Below are 17,976 nucleotides of genomic sequence, written 5' to 3'. Positions count from 1 at the left end.
CAAAGGGGATAGACTATAAGGATGGGATGAGCTGGAAGAAGGCGACGACCGCAGCAGCAGCAGATGGCGTGCACGAGCGGCGTCGGCGGATACTGTTGCCGCTGGTGGTGCAGTGCGAATGAGTAGACCACCTGCAACTAGAAGGAGAAGAAGCACAGGAGCTGCAGCTCGAAGGTACGGGCAGCCGCCCCTGTCGATGCGCTTGCTCAACGCGCTCTTCCCATTCCTGGGTTCATGGTTCAGAATTATGCTCTAATTCCATCAATAACAATCAATTCCTCCACGAAGAATATTTATCATTGTTTCTCGTCCAGGTATATATATACCAATGTGTATGCATAACAAGATCGATCGTCACGATCCAGTGTGTGTATTGCCTATTTTCTTTTTTGAAACAGTTGTATAACTAATATTCATCTTTCGAAAGAATATGTTCCTGCTATAAAGAACGAGGTAGCGATTTCATAAGATAAGCGCCAAAAAATAACGCTTCATGATTCCCCCTCTACCTTTGTGATGGTTTCAACTATTGTTAGATTGCTATAGAAGGGTTGTTTTTTTTCTACGCTATTGGTGTTGTTGGGTTTTTTAAGAGAGAATACTCATTCTGTTTTCTCTCCCTAATCTTTACCTATATATATATATATATATATACATACATATATATATATGTATGTATATATATATATGTATGTATATATATATATATGTATGTATATATATATATATGTATGTATATATACATACATATGTATATATATATACATACATATGTATATATATATATATATAATAATAATAATAATAATAATAATAATAAAGAGGCTATCGCTTCTGTCGGCAAACCCGTCGTGGCTTTTTTTTACAAAACACCCCTGCAATTGTTTGTATTCAACCTGCAGTCCCTATCGGCCCGCCTTGCCTCGCCCGCCTTTGCATCACCGAGATCCGCCTCCCCTCCGCATCACGGCGCTCCGATCCGCATCGCCGGCCGCATCCTGCCCCGCCCCGCCAAACCGCGCGCCGTCGGCCGCCTCCTGCCCCCACCTCGTGCCACGCACCGACCTGCCCCGCCTCACTGCGCGCCGTCGGTCGTCTCCTCCCCCCTCCTCTGAAGAATGGGGACAGGCTGCTACCAATGGACGAATCCAGGTGAAGAAGGGTTAGAGAGGCTCGCGGAAGGCCAAGGACTCCTTCCCCGCCCCGCCAAACCTTGTGCCACGGAAGGCCAACGAGGTTGGGGCGTCGGAACGAGAGTTCAGGGTGGCGCCATGGTTGCTCGGTGGGCGTCGGAACCAGAGTTCGGGGTGGCACCATGGTTGCTCGGTGGGCTCCTGCGAGGGAACATGGCGGGGTGAGATTTAAAGTGAGATGGCGTGAGATTTAAAGTGAGATGGGAGACAGACGAGAAAGGGAGCGGAGGCACAGACTGTGCTGCTCACCTGCGAGGGGGAGGTGGTTGGCGACACTGCCTTAGCTGAGCTGCTTCTGCTTTCGCCTGCGAGTTATGAACACTTCGAAGCGGCCGATGGAGGCGCTGGCCTTGTTGGAAGGCCGGAGGAGGCGGCCGGTGGCGGCTCGTCATGGCTGCAGTGCACGGGAGCGGAGGCAGGTGTTCGGTAGCCAGTCGTGTGGATGCAGATGAGATCCAGTTGTGATGAACAAATAACAACAGACCGTGCTGCTCCTTTCCTATTATCTGAATTATTTGCAGATGAGATCCAGCCGTGATAAACAAACAACAGCAAGTCGTGCTGCTCTTTTATCTATCGGAATTTTCGGCAATTCAGATCCATCAAGGATGAGATGGACGAGGCCGTGCTGCTCTTTGGCCCCATAAGCTCGTCTAACCACCTCATGATTTATGGATGTGTGCTCCTTTGATGGTTACTTGTTGCTGATCGAATACTTCTCCTAAGCCTTACCTGCAGTTGTTTGTGAGCCTACTCCTTGGTTTGGGTAAGCTACAGACCTGCTACATATCATTTACCTTTGGTTAGTCATTTGTTTTTGTTGTGCAGAGATTCTCAACTTTTTTGTTGCTTAATGATTTTTGCAGATCCATAGTAAATATGTGAGCTCCAGCAAAACATCTGTGAGTTAGTAACATGTCTACTTTATTTGTTTGTTCAGATAGCTTAGATTCGCATAAGTCTCCCTACCGCTCGAAGTGCCACCCATCGCAAATGGATCAAAATATTTCATTTGTAATGCTTTTTCCTAATGGAGCCAAATTATCTGGTCACTTCAATTTCATCATAGGTAAATTAGTACTCTCGAAGTGTGATACTTGAATTTATCTATTCATTTTCAGTCAATCTTCAACAATGAATTAAATCCTTTTAAGAGTTATAATGCTTTATTTGTTGATAACCTATAGCTAACTTCTTATTTTTGCTTATTTGCCAGATTTTATGAACTTTCCCTTGGTATAAAAAAGAAAATCATTTTATTAGCTTTGGAATGTTACACTTTGCTTTAATTGCTTTGCTAAATGGATGCACTAACAGAATTTCGGTATCTCGTGTCAGGTAAGTGGGACTCGATTGGTGGTACATTTGCTCAATAGGTTCGTGGCTACTTATCTTCCCGTTGCAACGCACGGGCACATGTCCTATAGTAATAATAAAGCAGGTACTGCTTCTGTCGTACGTTGTCGTGGTACTTTTGCAAAAAAGCCCCTGAGGTTTTAGATGTTTAACCCGCAGTCCCTCTTTAAGTGGCTCTCTAGAAAAACGTTTCGTTTTTGCGTAAAAACCATTGCAATTGTTAGAAATTATGCCCGTAACCCTTATCCCTGACCCCGAGCTCCTCCTCCCGTGCGCCTCCTCTCCGGCCTCCCTCGCACGTCGTTCGTCGTCCGGCGTGTGTCGCCGCCGCCGCCGATTCCCAGGTCACGCCGCCGCTCCCCTGCCTTCTCTCTTTCCTCTCTCTCTCTCCCTCTCTAATCTCCTTTTCTGTCCTTCTCTCGAGGAGCTCAGCACGCCACGACATCTCCACCGGCCAGATCTGGTGCCTCCCTCCCAGATCCGTGCGCCATCCACCTCCTCTATCCCGATCCGGCGCTACCCAACCCACCATGACCTTCACAATGGTGCCCCGTCGAGATCCTGTGCATCCTCCTTGTCGACGCGCCATCATCGCATGAGGACTTGGATGCCTGGCTCGCTGACAACCTCCCCCAAATCCTACAGGTCGCCAACACATGTGAATCGTTCTTTTTGGCTGTAGTTTAATTTGAACCACCAAAACGTCAAGGAAACAGAGGGAGTACTATTAACATTTTTGGCTAATTTCCCGAACTAAATCGGTAATTTGAACTATTTATTTCTGAGCTACGGAGGAGAGCAAATATTATTCATGGTATATTGTAATTAAGAAAGAAGAGTGATTTAATGGTAAAAACATGATAAGTATTCCACCAATACAATACTCACAAATACAATATCGCTTTGTACGCAACAATTTGATTTGTTTGAACCGTAAAGGCATAGCTTCCTCTTAGCTGGAACTGGGTACTATCCCTCCCGATTCAGGTTTGTTGACATTTTATCTTTGATGTTAGGGTTCAGTTGAAGGCTTGTGAAGATGGGTTGGGGGATATCCCGGTTGATTGGACTCAAGGCGGTTGTCTTGCTCACTGCGGCGTATTTTGCTCATGGACTGGGCATCAAAGTGCCCTCATTGCCCCTCATATACGCTTGCCTGATTGTCGTGCTTACCTCCATTGCTTCCTGATGGGGTTATAGTCCTAGGGTAGGGTCGTAGGCCTGCCTAATGGGTCCTACCCAAGGACTACCCTTCATAACGGATAAGTCCCTTAGTTAGTTCCGACTGAATTAAGGACTTCCCATCATCGAGTCGGTGACGATTCCTACATCATCCAGTCGGAGATGAGCATTCGGAGCGTATCAAACTTACCGACTAGATTCCACTCTGTACATCGTAACCCCCCTGGAGGGCAACGGTCATACGTTTCCATGTACCTTTATTAGCATTTAAGACATACGTTACCTGTAACGTATGCAGTTATTCGCCACTACTCCACCCGTGTGCACCGAACCGTTATGAAGGGTAGCGCACTCTATATAAGCCGTCCTTCCCCACTGGTACAGGGGTTAGCAATTCATTGTAATCCATATTCCACTCGACAACAAGCTCCCAAGAGCACTGAGACGTAGGGCTTTTACCTCCACCGTAGAGGGGCCTGAACTCATACAACCTCGCCGTAGCTAAGGCTCTGCCCATCCTTTCGTACCCTACACATCTACTGTCAGAATTATACCCACGACAGTTGGCGCCCACCGTGGGGCAGGCGTCTAAGTGACTTTTCGGCGAGTTTGCGACTACATCTTTTCATCATGTCATCCGGTGGAGATTTGAGCATGGGTCACGAGATCCTCTTCGGCGCTCTCTCCTTCATCGTCGACGATTCGGCATGGCTTCGGGATGCCCCTCTTGACGTCGAGGCGCTCCCCAGTCGCGGGGCTACGCACTTCCGTGCCGGCGCCCGCGGCGTCCTTCTTCTCCAGCACTCGGCTCCGGTGTCGACCTTCGCCCCTGTCGCGCGCCGCAACAAGCGGTCTCGCCGTCCGCGGCTCCAGCGTTGGGTGCAACACGCCCAGGCGCTCCAGAGCGCATCTTCAGAAGTGGCGGTCCTCGAGTCGGTTGTAGTTGCGCCGCCGTCCCAGTGCTCGGACTCAGTTCCGACTGAGTTTCCTTCCCAGTACATGGGTCGCGGGCTTGCAGCCGAAGTGCACATGGCCAACTCCCATGAAAGTCCCCGCCAAACCGGCCGGAACAAGCACGAGGTCGGCGAAACCTCCGGCGCTCGCCATCAGCCCCGCCGTTCTGCCAGGCGGCGCACTCGTCAGAGCAACGTGGAGGTGTTCCGCCCACCCGTCCTCAACCTGGCTGCCGCCGCCAAGATAGACGATTCCCTCCAGCCGACTGATTCAGAGGCTGGCAGAGGGATCAAGCAGATCCGTGCCCTGCTGCACATGGTGCAGCAGCAAAATTCGGCGGTCTCCCAGTTGCACAACAGGATCCACAATAGTTCTGTTCGCGCGAACACACATCGGTCAGTTCACAGCCCCGGTTCTCATCAGCGACACACGGGAGGCAGCCGTTCCATGAATCCCGAAGATCGTCGCTGTTCACGCACCCCTCCGCGGGGTGGGCCCTACGGGCCCCGACATCATGATGATCGGCGTTCGGTCGGTGACACTTATGATCCAAGACCTGACGCAAAAGGATATATCGCCCAGAGGAGGGTCGACAGGGGCCGGGCCCACCGCGATGGCCACTATGTGGATCGTCCGAGTGGAAGCAGGACCATCGTCTCTAGTCCCGAGTGTTTCAGTCGAGCCATCCGTTCGGCTGACATCCCTCCCAACTTCCGATTGGCGACGGGGATCAGCAAGTTTACAGGAGAATCCAAGCCAGAAACATGGCTGGACGACTACCGAGTGGCAGTCCAGATCGGAGGAGGGGATGACCACGTCGCCATGAAACACCTCCCTCTGATGCTCGACGGCTTGGCATGAGCGTGGCTGAACCAGTTGGCTCCTTCAAGCATCTACAGCTGGGCAGATCTGGCCGGAGTCTTCATCAGGACCTTCGAGGGGACGTGCAAACGCCGTGCTGGTCTCGTGGAGCTCCAGCACTTTGTCCAAAAGTAGAATGAGCCCCTGCGCGATTTCATTCAGTGTTGGACGACCCTCTACCACACGGTGGAGAACGTCACAGAGCACCAAGCAGTCTACGCCTTCAAGGCAGGCGTGCGATACAGAGATCTGTACTTGAAGTTCGGTCGAACAGGCGACATCTCCATGAGTAAGATGATGGAGATAGCGGCACGCTATGCAAATGGCGAAGAAGAGGACCGCATTCGTAGCGGCAAGCACAAAGCAGTCGCCGATGGAGATGGGAACAACACTCGGAAGTAGAAGCAGAAAGCTCCATCTACTCCACAGGTAGAAGCCACAGCCGTTACCAATGCCAAATTCAAGGGCAAGGGGAAGGCTCAGTTCACCCCCAAGAAGAAACAGTTCGGAAACCACATCCTGGACCAGCCATGTCCAATTCACACGAAGATGGATGAAGAGGGCAACACCATATTTCCGAAGCATACCACTCGGCAATGTCGCCTCCTGATCCAGGGGTTCGGCGAAGGGCAGCTGAGTGAAAAGGACAATGAACAGGATGAGGAGGACAAGGAGGATCCGTTCCCCCAAGTCCATGCAACATTGATGATTTTTGCTGACGTTGAGAGCAAGAGTCGACTAAAGCTGGTGAACAGGGAGGTGAACATGGCCGCGCCGACCAACCCCACGTTCCTCAAATGGTCTCAGACTGCGATCACCTTTGACCAGTCAGATCATCCAGCGCACGTACCTACCCCAAGGAGACAGGCTCTGGTCGTCGACCCGGTGGTGGAAGGAGTCCGACTGCGCAAAGTCCTCATGGACGACGGCAGTGGCTTGAACATCATGTACGCTGACACTCTCAAGGGGATGGGCATTCCGATGTCCAAACTTAGCGAGAGCAGCATGCAGTTCCATGGAGTCGTCCCTGGACGAAAGGCCAAGTCACTCGTCCAGATCGCGTTGGACGTCGTCTTTGGCTCCGACAAGAACTTCCGCAAGGAAAAGATGACGTTCGAGGTGGTGGACTTCCAGAGTGCTTACCACGCAAATCTGGGCCGCCCGGCGTATGCGCGTTTCATGGCCCGTCCATGTTACGTGTACCTGAAGCTGAAGATGCCAGGCCCAAAAGGTGTGATCACTATCACCGGCAATCGGCAGCAGGCCGAGGAGTGTCTGCAGCAGGGATCGAGGATCTCCGATCAGCAGATGGCTGTCCTCGAGCTTGACGAGTACAAGAAAACAGTCTACCCCGCCGACTTGATGCCTTTGAAGAAGCCAGCTTCGGAGTCCGCATTCCAGTCGGCGGGAGAGACGAAGAAGGTCAGCATCCACCGGAGGGACGACACCGCTGCCCCTACGAACATCTCCACCACCCTCGACCCTAAATAGGAAGCCGAGCTCATCCAATTCCTCCGTGAGAACTGGGACATCTTCGCATGGAAGCCCGCTGACATGCCAGGTGTACCCAGGGAGTTGGCTGAGCACCGACTGCATGTGGATCCCGCCGCTCGACCTGTCCGAGAACGCCTGCGTCGGCTCGGTCCGCCGCACACAAGAGGAAGGCAATCGGAGAAGAAGTGGCTAAGCTTTTGGCAGCCAACTTCATTCGCGAGGTACACCACTCCGAGTGGCTCGCCAATGTTGTCATGGTGCCCAAGAAAGACAAGTAGCTCCGAATGTGCATCGACTTCAAGCATCTCAATAAGGTCTGCCCGAAAGACCATTTTCCGCTCCCCCGCATCGATCAAATTGTCGATTCGACTGCGGGTTGCGAGCGTTTGTCATTCCTTGATGCCTACTCGGGCTATCATCAGATCCGTCTGTATGGCCCCGATGAATTAAAAACAGCCTTCATCACCCCATTCGGGTGCTTCTGCTACATCACTATGCCATTTGGTTTGAAGAATGCAGGAGCAACCTTTATGCGCATGATCCAAAAATGCTTCCTCGACCAGATTGGTCGGAATGTGGAGGCGTATATGGATGATATCATAGTCAAGTCACGCAAAGGTTCCGACCTGCTGACTGACTTGGCAGAAACATTTGCCAACCTTCGTAGGTACGATATCAAGCTCAACCCAGCCAAGTGTTCATTCGGTGTTCCCAGCGGAAAGTTACTCGATTTCTTCGTTTTGGAACGAGGGATCGACGTCAACCCCGAAAAGATCGGGACCATCGTCCGAATGGAGCGGCCGCTCAGAATACACGATGTTCAAAGGCTCACAGGTTGCCTAGCGGCTTTGAGCAGGTTTATGAGTCGACTCGGCGAGAAGGCACTTCCTCTGTACCGACTCATGAAGAAATCAGATACTTTCGAGTGGACAGATGAAGCTCAAATCACATTCGACGACCTCAAAGTCCTACTTTCCACCCAGCCGGTTCTTACTGCTCCGCTCAGTAAAGAACCCCTTCTTCTATACATCGCGGCTACAAATCAAGTCGTCAGCACTGTTCTCACAGTCGAACGCGAAGAAGAAGGCAAAGCATACAAGGTTCAGCGGCCAGTGTATTATGTCTCCGAAGTCCTGACTCCTTCCAAGCAGAGGTATCCCCACTATCAAAAACTTATCTATGGGATTTACATGACTACGAAGAAGGTGGCTCATTATTTTCAAGACCACTCGGTGTCCGTCGTTTCTGATGCACCATTGTCGGAAATCCTACACAATCGGGACGCATCGGACCGAGTGGTGAAGTGGGCAATGGAGATGTTATACTGCGACGTCAAGTTCGAGGCCAAGAAAGCTATAAAGTCTCAAGCTCTGGCTGACTTCATAGCAGAATGGGTAGAACAACAACAACCGACCCACATCTACTCGGCTCATTGGACAATGTTCTTCGATGGGTCCAAGATGTTGAATGGCTCCGGCGCTGGCGTTGTGATCATATCACCAAAGGGTGACAAACTCAAGTATGTGTTGCAGATACACTTTGATTCCTCCAACAACGAGGCAGAGTATGAAGCTCTCCTTTATGGACTGCACATGGCCATCGCACTCGGCGTCCGTCGCCTGATGGTCTATGGCGATTCGAATTTGGTGGTTAATCAAGTGATGAAGGAGTGGGACGTCAGGAACCCCACCATGACCACATACTGCAATGCAGTGAGGAAGCTCGAGAAAAAGTTTGAAGGTCTGGAACTCCACCATGTTCCGCGACTAAAAAACCAAGCAGCTGATGAGTTGGCAAAACTCGGATCCACTCGGAGACTAGTCCCGAGTGACGTCTGCCTCGAGCATCTCCACCTTCCTTCAGTTAAAGAAGATCCTTTCATAGAGGAACCAGTACAACCAAAGAGCTCGACAGATCTGACTGAAGTCGAAGTCCCTGCTGTGGTTGATTTGATCATGGAGATTCTTGCTATCATCCCGGATTGGACTGTGCCGTTTATTGCATACATCCTGAGGCAAGAATTACCAGAAGACGAAGTCCAAGCCAGACAGATCGTCCGCAGGTCAAAGTCGTTCACTGTCATTGATGGCCAGTTGTACAAAGAAAGCGTTTCAGGTGTCCTTCAACGATGCATCTCCCCTGAGGAGGGACAGTTAATCCTGGAAGAAATTCACTCGGGAACGTGCGGTCATCACGCCTCCTCAAGGGTAATCGTCTCCAAAGCATTCAGAGCTGGCTTCTTCTGGCTGTAGGAGAATGAAATGGTGAAAGATATGGTCGACCGATGTGAAGGCTGTCAGTTCTACTCGAACAAGTCCCACAAACCAACATCTGCGTTGAAGACAATCCCTCTTGTTTGGCCGTTTGTAGTATGGGGATTAGATACAGTCGGTCCATTCAGGACAGGCCAAGGGGGATTCACACATCTGTTGGTGGCAGTCGACAAGTTCACAAAGTGGATTGAAGCCAAGCCCATCAAGAAGCTCGACGCCCTTACGGCCATCAAGTTTGTCAGGGACATCATCTCCAGATTTGGGGTAACTCACAGCATAATCACTGACAATGGAACAAATGTTGACTCGGACAGATTCAAAGGTTTCTGTACAAGCCAAGGTATCCGAGTGGATTTTGCATCTGTGGCGCATCCCCAAACAAACGGGCAAGCAGAGAGGGCGAATGGACTTATTCTGCAAGGTTTGAAGCCTCGACTCCTGCGAGAAGTGGGACATGCCGCCGACGCATGGGTCACCGAGCTGCCTTTGGTGCTTTGGGGACTCCGCACAACCCCAAATAGATCTACAGGGCGATCCCCGTTCTTCCTCGTTTACGGAGCAGAGGCAGTCCTTCCGAGTGACTTGCTTCACAACGCTCCACGAGTTGAACTCTTCTCCGAAGCTGAAGCAGAGCAAGCAAGGCAAGACGGAGTGGATCTTCTAGAGGAGGAGCGTGAGATGGCACTGACTCGCTCAACCATTTATCAACAAGACCTACGGCGCTTTCACGCGCGACACGTCAGGAGTCGTACATTCCAAGCAGGCGACCTGGTGCTCCGAGTGGATCAGCAGAGACCTCACAAGTTGGCTCCCGCCTGGGAAGGACCCTTCATCATCTCGAAGGTGCTGAACAACGGAGCATATCGACTCTATAACCTCGACAGGGAAACAGACGAGCCGCGAGCGTGGAACGGAGATCTCCTGAAGCGTTTCTACACGTGACCGTCGACTGAAGCAATGTAAAGAACAAGTATCGTTGAAGTAATACAAAGCAGATTGAGTTTTTTGCAGATTCAAAATCCTTCTGCGTTCGCAGACTCCGGTCTTAAAAAAAACTTAGCTGCGAACCAGAATCGCCTAAGTATAACTTTCTCCGAGTGTGCACTAAACGTCGCACTTGGGGACTTAGCTGTGATCCAGAATCGCCTAAGTAATAACTTTCTCCGAGTGTGCACTAAACGTCGCACTCGAGACTAAGCTGCGTTCCAGAATCATCTAAGTACTAACTTTCTCCGAGTGTGCACTAAACGTCGCACTCGGGGACTTAGCTGCGATCCAGAATCGCCTAAGTAATAACTTTCTCCGAGTGTGCACTAAACGTCGCACTCGGGGACTTAGCTGCGATCCAAAATCGCCTAAGTAATAACTTTCTCCGACTGTGCGCTAAACTCGCACTCGGGGACTTAGCTGCGATCAAGAATCGCCTAAGTACAAACTTTTTCCGAGGGTGCGCTAAACGTCGCACTCGGGGACTTAGCTGCGATCAAGAATCACCTAAGTACAAAGTTTTTCCGAGTGTGCGCTAAACATCGCACTCTGGGACTTAGCTGCGATCAAGAATCACCTAAGTACAAACTTTTTCCGAGTGTGCGCTAAACGTCGCCCTCGGGGACCTAGCTGCGATCCAGAATCGCCTAAGTAATAACTTTCTCCGAGTGTGCACTAAACGTCGCACTCGGGGACTTAGCTGCGATCAAGAATCGCCTAAGTACAAACTTTCTCCGAGTGTGCGCTAAACGTCGCACTCGGGGACTTAGCTGCGATCCAGAATCGCCTAAGTAATAACTTTCTCCGAGTGTGCACTAAACGTCGCAGTCGGGGACTTAGCTGCGATCAAGAATCGCCTAAGTACAAACTTTCTCCGAGTGTGCACTAAACATCACACTCGGGAACGTAGCCGCGATCCAGAATCTCCTAAGTATTAACTTTCTCCGAGTGTTCACTAAACGTCGCACTCGGGGACTTGTCTGCGACCAAGAATCGCCTAAGTAGAAAGCTTCCTTCGAGTGTATCTTACAGATCCACTTGGAGGCTTAGCAGACCCTCATTGAGGCTCATGTAGATGTCAAGACAACTGACAATTACATGAGTAGCACGAACCTCATTGAGGCTCATGTAGATGTCAAGACAACTGACAATTACATGAGTACCAAAACCTCATTGAGGCTCATGTAGATGTCAAGACAACTGACAATTACATGAGTAACAACTCGCTCTGAGTACGACCTTACAGTCGCACTCGCAGACTTAGCCGCGATCACGAATCACCTAAGTACACAATTGCCTTCGAGTGTATCCTACAGATCCACTCGGAGACTCAGCAGACCCTCAGTGAGGCTCATGCAGATGTCAAGACAACTGACAATTACATGCTCCGCATGTTTGCCATTGGCTTCACCAAGAAACGCCAAACAACAACCACGAGCCAAAATCGTGTCAACAACTCTTTGGCAAAGGAAGAGAAAAAGATTCGATTCAAATTCAAAGTTCGTCTAAAGATAGTTGGTTCGATGTGGATCAAGCTTATCCACATCAAACCACGAATGTGACGGCCAACAGCAGTGGCCAAAGTTTCATACAACTAACACTCGGCATACCGAGGTAAAAGTTTTCTCAAGCGTCGTCAGGACTGGCACTCGGACTGGCAGGCTCCACGAAAGTGTCGAGGTCGATCCTGTCTGTGATGCGAGTGGCGCTCTCAAGGAAGGTCTCCATGAAATCTTCGAATCGAAGCTTCTTGGTGTTTGCGACCTGCAGCGCCTTCAGCTTCTCTTCGCGAGCCTCCTTGCAGTGCACTCGGACCAGCGACAGCGCCACGTCCGCACCACATCGAGCAGCAGATTTCTTCCACGCCTGCACTTGGTTCGGGACGTCCTCCAGCCGAGTCATCAACCCTTCCATCTCTTGCCGGGACTCGTCTTCGGGCCACAGCTCCTTGTCGATTCGGCTGACGACCTCTCTCAGTCGACCGATGAAAGGTCCCACTTTACCCAGGCGAATGTGCGCTCGGAGCAGGTCTCGATTGGCGTCCTCGCCGAGTGGAACGTTCGGAATAACCGACAGCTCAACGTCAGCTGCTTCAGCTTCAGCGTCCATACAAAAATCTGCAAAGACAAGACGAGCAGAAAGTAAGCGCAGAATGAAATACACAGTCAAGAAGCACTCGAAAAAACAGAGCTTACCACCGAGAAGCGCAATCATCTTCCTTGCCCAGTCACTGATGTATTTCTCCTGTGATATGCACCGCCTGTTCATCACCTTCATCTGCCCCATCAGCTCGGTTCTTTGCTTCCCCATTTTCTCCATTTCGTCCACCAATGCCTTGTTTGCCTCACGGGACTCCTCCAGGGACTTCTCTCGTTCAGCCAGAACACCCTTCAGACCATCCAAGGCAAGCATTGCTGCATCCAGTTCCGCAGCAAACTGAATCTTTTCAGCCTTCACAGTGTCGTACGCCGATCCCATCTCGCAAGTCTTCTGCAAGTCAGCACGAAGAGACGATCAGACAAATTCAGCAAGGAAAACAATAAAAACTCGAAGTTCTTCAGACCCCTGCCGACGCAAGCAGTCGACAGCGGTCTCGGGGACTACACCCAGTGGGTTCACTAAGAGTGACCCCACTGGTATGAAGCTCAAACAGGTCCGCCCTGTTGAGATACATAACAAAAACAAGCCTATGAGGTTACTACTACCCGACCTGAGTAAAATTACTCTCGGGGACTAATCTAGTAGGTGCACTCGGAGTGCCCCCACCGGTAACATTCGAACAGATTAGTTTTGATCTGATCAACTTAAAGAAAATGTATATAAAGATAACTGCCGGTGCAAGCACTCGACAGAAGTCTCGGGGACTACACCCACTGGGTTCACTAAGAGTGAACCCACTGCAAAATAATCATACTGCATCCGAGTATATTGCTTAAACACCCAGTGGGTTACAAGAGGAAAGTAAATACTTACTAGCCCACTTACTCGGATCTCTTCCGGGAGTTCCAAGCTTCGCTTATACACAGATGCGATGGAGTCGTACGCTCTCTTGGCATCACCCGCCATCAACTCCGCCTGCACCATGGCCCCCTTAGCAGCTCCCACCTGATCTTCTGGGAGGCGTTGGGTGTCGTACTGGACGGTCGATGGACCTGGCACCACAAGAGACTCCTTGGGCATCCCAAGTCCTGCTCCAGTCGGCTCAACAGCGATGAGCGCCGTTTCAGTCGACGACATCGTCTCGGCTGGTGGCGCGTCCATGGCGAGAGTAGTAACAGATGGAACAGCCTCAAGGACAGGCACCGCAGCTTGCTCGGACCTCTTTTGGTCGTCCTCCTCCATGTGAATCACCTCTGAAGGAAACCCGACTGAACGACGTGAGACCACAGAAAAAAGGCAAGACCAAAGACCGAATTCGTGAAACAATAATGTAAGCTCTCGGAGTCGCCACGACGTACCTTGCTGGGATGTGACGACGTTGTCCGTATCCATGGGATCGTCCCCCTGGCATGGCAGAGAAGTGGTGGAGGTGGCAGCTCTGTCGAGTAAAATTCACTCGACCAATAAGCATGAGTTCAATCAAATACTGGAAGAAGATAGAAGAACAATACACTTACGTTGAGGCGACGGGAACGGCGATCCTCATCCGCGGCAAAGCCTTCCGAGGCTTGGATCCACTCGGTTTGGCCACCTTAGAGGGCTGGCCCGCGGGCTCAGCAGCAGAGTCCCTGGTCCTCTTTGTTCTCCGAGCACTCGGAACCACGGGAGAAGCTGGCAAGGCACTCGGAACCACATGAGGAGCTGGCGGGGCACTCGAGGCCGCTGGAGGAGCCGACGGAGCCACGAGTTCGTGGCGGCGTTTAGTTCGAGGCTCTGGTGGTGGGGGTGGCGAGTTCTGTTCCTCATCTTCCCCCTCTTCTTCTTCGGATTCCTCCTCCGTCTCCCCATTGTCGGAGACGTACTCGACGCTCTCCACGCTGCCCTCCTGGCTGCCTTCCTCTTCCTCAGCCGGATTCCCGTTCGAGACGGGAGAAAACCAACTTGTCCACGCCTGCACGAGATACAGTCGACAACATCAGACGTTAGACAGTGATACAGGAAAAAGCGATAAATCTAAGACAATTGTGTGCACTCGACAAGTTATACTCACCTCATTCGGAGGAGGGTTGTCTGCGCGGAAGGGCTTCACTCGCCGGGCTCCTCTGGGGTTATCGCAAGCGCCTGTGATGTTGCGGACCCACGACGTCACAAGCTCCCCGGTCACGCACTCGGGGTTAGTCCGAGTGGAGTCCTCAGACCCCGTGTAGTGCCACATGGCGTGGTGTCGAGCTTGCAAAGGCTGGATATGCCGACCTAGAAAAATCTCCAGCAAATCTATGCCAGTGACTCCCTTTCGGACGACCTCTACCAGTGCATCGACCAGAGGCTGGATCTGGATCTTCTCCATCTTCGTGAGCGCAAGCTGCCTAGGCGGAGCCGGACGGTCTAGGCTAAAAGGTGGCAGTCCAGTTGCGGCATTCGAACATGCAACGTCCTGGCACGCAACGTCCTGGCAGTAGAACCAAGTCGACTGCCAGTTCCTAACGGATTCAGACAACTGAAGAGCGGGATAGCTACTTTTACTTTTCTTTTGGAAGCCTAAGCCTCCGCAAAGCTGGAGGAGGTGAGTTTTGTCGTCCGACTGGCTAAGTCTTTTGATGGTTTGAGATCTAGCAGAGAAGATGTGCTTGAAGAGCCCCCAATGGGGAGGACAGCCGATAAAACACTCGCACAGCACGACGAAGGCAGAGAGATGAGCTATTGCGTTGGGAGGAAAATGGTGGAGCTGCGCCCCGAAGTGGTTCATTATACCTCTGAAGAAGGGATGAGGAGGCAGAGAGAAGCCTCGATACATGTGACTGAGCAGCAGGACGCGCTCCCCCTCCTGGGGCGCCGGCTCCGTCTCGCCATCCGCCGGCAGCCTCCACGTCTTGTGCTCGATCATGCCTTGCTCCACCAGCTCCAGCATGTCCTCCTTCGTCACCGTGGAGGGGAGGAAATCCCCCTGGATCCAACCCGCCGACAGTGCTCGCTGCCGCCGCTGAGCAGGAGCCGCCGGCTTCTTCTTCGTCCGCGCCTCGAGCTTGCTCGTCTGCCCCTTCGTCATGGTGGAGGATGTAGATCCGCGGGGGAGGAGTGGAAGGAAGGAGCTTGGGATGCACAGGAGATTGCGAGAGAAGCGAGACAAGTGCGAGCTATCAGGCGAGTGCAACGAAAAACCCTCGCTGTAGAGGTTTAAATAAGGTTCCAGCTGGGTCACTAGCAGGTGGCCCCGATATCTTATCCCCCGACCGGTTGCTGCGATATTAGTGGAGGAGATGAAGGCGCAGAAATCGAGGCGGCACATACTACTCGATTGCGATGTCGTCATCCCTGCTGAGCGCGCGGAACCGAAATTTGAGGATCCCAAAAAATCCGCCGCTGTCAGTTGACTGGTCACGTCAAAAGATTCCACGGAAGCACTCGGTTCCTGACGGTTCGTTTCACATATACATCCACTCGGATCACTGGTCAAGAGGATAAAATGGATCAAGGCAAACAACGCCAAAGTCGCATCCATACCAGTCGGATCCGTACTCCAAGCATCGCTTCGTCGTTCCAACCCCAATCCATTCGGGGACTAATGATGGGGTTATTGTCCTAGGGTAGGGTCGTAGGCCTGCCCAATGGGTCCTACCCAAGGACTACCCTTCATAAGGGATAAGGACCTTAGTCAGTTCCGACTGAATTAAGGACTTCCCATCATCCAGTCGGTGACGATTCCTACATCATCCAATCGGAGATGAGCATTCGGAGCGTATCAAACTTACCGACTGGATTCCACTCTGTACATCGTAACCCCCGTGGAGGGCAACAGTCATACGTTTCCATGTACCTTTATTAGCATTTAAGACATACGTTACCTGTAACGTATGTAGTTATTCGCCACTCCACACCTGTGCACCGAACCGTTATGAAGGGTAGCGCACTCTATATAAGCCGCCCTTCCCCACTGGTGCAGGGGTTAGCAATTCACTGTAATCCATATTCCACTCGACAACAAGCTCCCAAGAGAACTGAGACGTAGGGCTTTTACCTCCACCGTAGAGGGGCCTGAACTCATACAACCTCGCCGTAGCTAAGGCTCTGCCCATCCTTTCGTACCCTACACATCTACTGTCAGACTTATAGCCACGACACTTCCCATCCGTCGGTCGACCTCCCGTTGCTCCTCGGCAAGGCATCCAATGGAAGCTTTCCCCTATGGTCATGGGTCATGTTCTCGCCCTTTCTCTTTTCATCCATCTGTTTGTGCTGTTGCGGAGATTTGTTAAAAATGAGCCCTTGTACACCGTTAAAAATGAGCCCTTGTACACCGAGATAGCGGACGGAGTGTATGTTGGAGGCTGGCCTTCTTCAGTTGAACGCCTGCCACCTGGCGAACTTGCAGTCATTTATTGCACGTGCGAGCTGCCAAGAAGCTCAACTATATCCAAGAATTCATATTGGTGTGTCGCTACATGGGGTACAAGGGCGCCTTAGCCACCACAGATTGAGTCAGCTGTGCGATGGGCCATGAGAAAGCGGTCACAGAACAAACCCGTGTATGTCTATTGTGCCTATGGTAAGTTTTTATCTGTTAGTTTGTTATTCTAGATTTAGGAATAACCTTGTGTTTTATTATGTTTTGAAAATAATAGTGGTCGTCTACTTGTCTTCATGCATCTGAATTCACTATTCATCTTACTACTTATATTATATATTTGTTGTTGATAGAGGAGACACATCTCCTGCCTTGAGGTGGATAATCTGTTGAGCTGTATTGGAGGTGTGCTCATGTGTATTTCTGTCGTGTGGTTATTCTTAGCATTTCTGATTTATCTTTCGATATCTGTTAAGAGTTAAACTTCCTCTCATACATTATAGAATAAATTAATGACATATAACATTCCTCACTAATTTCCATCATATATGGGTCAAGATATACCCATATGTGCGACTACAAGGTGTCCCGTGGTTCTTCTAGCATTCTATTTTATCTTTCCATATCTATCAAAGTTAAACTACCTCTCATACATTATAGGCTAAATTTAATATATGACAATCTTCAGTAAATTGCCATCATATAGAGGTCAATATATACCCTCATGCGTGAATACAAGGTTTGCGCATACATAACGAATATTACAAATGTAATTGTAATGTCATCTACTGTCTCAAGAGCCGTTTGGCCTGATTTAGACTTAGGACTAAAAATGAAGCTTGATTAGGAGCTGTGAGGCGAGTTCATATGTTTGTTTAGCTCATATTCATTATAATTTTACATCGGTTTGTACAATTGGGTTATGAATACACAATTGTGTGTATTGAGCTCTTAGTACATAGGAAAAAGGCCAGAGAAAGAGAGTGAGCAAGTTCGTCAAATGCATAGGACACACCTTTCTCCTCCTGCGCATAGATGTTAATTTTTTTGGTTGGATGTGGTGGGCAGTTGATGAATTACCTCATAAAGTGTTAACGTGTTTATCTAACAATTGTATATCAACTACACATGAGGAGGTTAAAAATCTTCAAGAACTCAATACTCATTGTAATAATAAGTGTCCAATATGTAGTTTTCTTACTCCCGTTGCAACGCACATTTTTTCATCTCTAAC

At 50.5% G+C, this 17,976-nt stretch overlaps 1 pseudogene; it reads left to right on the top strand.

Annotated features, from left to right (window-relative positions):
* The first annotated feature begins 3,588 nt into the window (after positions 1 to 3,588).
* On the top strand, positions 3,589 to 16,975 carry LOC123399629 (annotated as a pseudogene).
* Positions 16,976 to 17,976: the final 1,001 nt, after the last annotated feature.

This window comes from Hordeum vulgare, chromosome 1H, assembly GCF_904849725.1.
Source record: "Hordeum vulgare subsp. vulgare chromosome 1H, MorexV3_pseudomolecules_assembly, whole genome shotgun sequence".
NCBI lineage: Eukaryota > Viridiplantae > Streptophyta > Magnoliopsida > Poales > Poaceae > Hordeum > Hordeum vulgare.
This window is presented reverse-complemented; position numbering and strand designations above follow the sequence as displayed.